Here is a 3,917-nt window from a genome sequence, read left to right as displayed (position 1 = left end):
TACGAGAAGTCTTGGCAGGGGTCCAGGCTTCGTTTCAAACTGCCCCACCAATTTTACTTATAAAACCCAGCAGACCTAAAACTATTATAAGTGTCTCTGGCAGACAGAGATGCTATGAAACTTCTGGAAGTCTCCAGTAGGACACCCCAGGGCATGGCCATGCCCCCTTCTGTGGACAGCTATTCTGTATTTGCCTGCTTGCTACTGGGCCTTAGCAGAGATGGAATGTCTGACTACGGGATACCAAGTAATTATGCAACCTGAATTGTTCTCCCTGAACTGAATCTTAACTGCTTGACTGAGCTATAACATTGGGCCTACAGAGCAGTATGTCATTGTAGGATGGAAATATGTCCGACGCCAGGTCTGAACATGTCCAGAAGGCACAAGTGCTTCCGTTATTCATTGCTGTGGAACAAACCATCCCAGACCTTAGTGGTTCAGAACAAGGACTCATAGTTTCTAATTCTGTGGCTCAGGAATTCAGGAAGGACTTGGATAGGCAGTTCATCTGCCCCCTGTGGCATCTCCATGTTGTGAGGTCACCGACTTGGCTGGACTGGATCGTCGCCTCACAATACCCGGCTCCTTGGGACTCCTCTTCCTGGTGACTGTCTTCCCACATGGCTGGTTTGGCTTTCCTCACAAAGAGACCTGGTATGGTCTCTCAGGGCAGCTAGACTTTTTATATGACAGCTGACTCCCAAGAAGGAAAAGTGGAACTGAAGGTTCTCCTGAGTAGCAGGCCCAGGACCGTTCTGGTGTCACTGATGCTGCATTTTATTGGTTGAAGTCAGTTAGAAGGCCAAGTCAGAATCTCTCTCTCTCTCTCTCTCTTTTTGAGAGAGGAGCAGGGGGGAGCCTGACATGGGGCTCTATCTCAGAACCTCGAGATCATGGCCCAAGCCAAAATCAAGAGCTAGACGCTTAACCGACTCAGCCACCCAGGTGTATTTTGACTCTACTTCTTGATGAGAGAAACAACATAGAATTGTGGCCACTATAGCTAGTACATTCTATGAACAGGTGTCTCAGATTCCCATGTTTTGTTTTGTTTTTTTATCGTCAGCCATTGCCTCAAGTAGCTTCAGAAAACTCTGAAGCTGAAAGCAGCAATGGTTTATTGGCAGGTTGGCTGAGGGTTGACTGATTTGGGCTGACCCTGGCTGGGGTGATTTGGTCCTCCTCTGCATGTCTCCCATCTTCCTTCTGGGGGAAGTGACCCACCGGGTATATTGTTCTCATGGTGACTTCAGCAGTGAAAGAGTATGAGTAGGCACAGAAGAGGTCTCAAGTCCAGACAGACACAGAACAGACACATCACTTCTGCTTCGTTCTATTGGCCAAACGAGTCACATTGTTGAGTGAAAAGGTGCTGAAAATGACAAATGGATGGATACAGGGAATGGTGGAGAATTGGGGTAAATAATACAATTTACGACAGCACTTGAAGAGAACGGTAATAGAATGTGAGGTGCAAGATGTAGGTACAAACCAGTTCTTGTAGTTCCAAAGGAGTTTGAATTTTACTCTGTATAGAGGGTTTACATTTTTTATATGCCTCAGTTTATCTTTTTTTAATGTTTATTTTTACTTTTGAGAGAGAGACAGAGACAGAGAGAGACAGAGAGAGCACGAGTAGGGGAGGGGCGGGGGGGGGGGACAGAGGATCTGAAGCAGGCTCAGTGCTGACAGCAGTGAGCCCAATGTGGGGTTCGAATTCATGAACTGTGAAGTCGTGAACTGAGCCAAAGTCAGACGCTCAACCGACTGAAACATCCAGGCATCCCTGCCTCAGTTTATCTGTAAAAACATTTCTTTTAAAGTAATCTCTGTACCAATCGTGGGGCTGGAACTCACAACCCAAAGAACAAGAGTCGCATGCTCTACTGACTGAGCCAGCCAGGCACCCCCCATATGGAAGGTTTTAAGCAGGAAAGAACTGGACCCCGAAAACCTGATCATCTCTATCTCCTACTTGCTCTTCGTTGACAACACTTTTCACTCGATGCTTTATGAACGCGGAGCTCATAGTTCTCTGCTTCTCATGACTCAGGCTGAGGTAACTTACAAACTCATTCATCGGTCGCAACTCAGAGTCTACTCTCTCAGAGGAACTTTTCATGAATCCCTCAGAAAGATTTAGGATTGCTTTCCCCCAGTGCACCTGGTAGAAACATCTTCATTATAGTCATTATCTTGTAATTGTTAGTTTATGCGGTAGTAATAGCCACCATTGGTTGAGTACCTTCACTGTATTGGTGTTCTGTGTATATAATTTCTAAACCTATGACAGCTTTGCTAATTAGTTTTCTTTGGCTGTGCAACAAATTACCACAAACAGCATTCATGTGTTAGCAGCTCACAGTTCTGTAGGTCAGAAGTCTGGTGTGCCAAGGATAGATCATCTACTCAAGGCTAAAATCAAGGTGGCAACTGAATTCTTTTTTTTTTTAAGCTTATTTATATATTTTGAGAGAGAAAGAGAGAGAGCATGAATTCCATAAGTGGGGGAGGGGCAGAGAGAGGGAGAGAGAGAATCCTAAGCAGGCTTTGCACCATCAGTGCGCAGAGCCCGATGCAGGGCTCGAACACACAAACTGTGAGATCATGACCTGAGCCAAAGTCTGAGAGTCAGACGATTCTTTTTTCCTTCTTTTTAAAAGTCTTTATTTATTTATTTTCAGAGTGACCGAGCAAGTCAGGGAGGGGCAGAGAGAGAGGGAGAGAGAAAATCCCAAGCAGGCTCCGCACTGTCAGCACAGAGCTCGACGCAGGGCTCCATTTCATGAACCGTGAGATCATGACCTGAGCTGAAACCAAGAATTGGATGCTGAACTGACTGAGCCACCCAAGTGCCCCAGACCTGAATTCTTACCTGAAAGTTCTGACGAAGTTTTGCTTCCAAGCTTAATCTCATCAATGCCAGAATTGAGCTCCTTGCAGTTTTAGTGCTGAGGGCCCCAGACTCCCTGCTAGCTATCAGACAGGAGCCGCTTTCCGCCTGCAGAGGCTGCCCACTTTCCTTACCACATGGTCCTTTCAATCTTCCAGCCAGCAATGGTGCACTGAACCCTTTTCTTGTTTTACATCTGTCTCTGACCTCTATGCCCCAATTTAAAGGCTCGAGTGATTAAGCCAGACCCACTCACATTATCTCCTTATCTTAAGGTCAGCTGCTTTGAATCTTAATTTCATCTGCAAAATCCCTTTTGCCATATCATCCCAGGAATGATATTCCATCATAATCACAGTGCAGAACATGAACTATATCACTATACAGAACACGTATACCAAGGGACAGGGATCTTGGGACATCTCAGAATTCTCCCACATCTGCCAAAGATTATTTTACTTTTTGTGTCATCTAGTAAATATTCCTGAATTTATATGAAATGGATCATTGGGTTCTTTCGTTTTTCCTCACGCTGTTTTTAGATTTCTCGAAATTGGGAACCTACCACCACTGCCAAGGACTAAACTGTATTCCCTCTCAAATTCATCCGCTGAAGCCCTAACACCCAATGAGCTGGTATTTGGAGATGGGGCCTTCAGAAGGTAATTAGTTTTAGATGGGGTCATAAGGGCAGGCCCTTAGGGTGAATTAGTGTCCTTATAAGAAGAGACAACCGGGGCGCCTGCGTTGGCTCAGTCAGTTAAGTATCTGACTTCAGCTCAGGTCATGGGTTCATGGGTCATGGGTTCGAGCCCCACGTCAGGCTCTGTGCTGACAGCTCAGAGCCTGGAGCTTGCCTTGGATTCCATGTCTCCCTCTCTCTCTGCCCCTCCTCCACTCATGCTCTATCTCTCAAAAATAAATAAACATTGAAAAAAAAAAAAAAGAAGAAGAAGAAGAAAGGAGACAGCTCTCACCTGCTAACACAGACCCTGCTGGTACCATGATGTTGAACTTCCAG

Source organism: Panthera pardus, unplaced genomic scaffold (genome assembly GCF_024362965.1).
Source record: "Panthera pardus isolate Hobbes unplaced genomic scaffold, ASM2436296v1 HiC_scaffold_12, whole genome shotgun sequence".
Classification (NCBI taxonomy): Eukaryota; Metazoa; Chordata; class Mammalia; order Carnivora; family Felidae; genus Panthera; species Panthera pardus.
The sequence above is the reverse complement of the archived record's forward strand: the minus strand, read 5'-3'. Positions refer to the sequence as shown.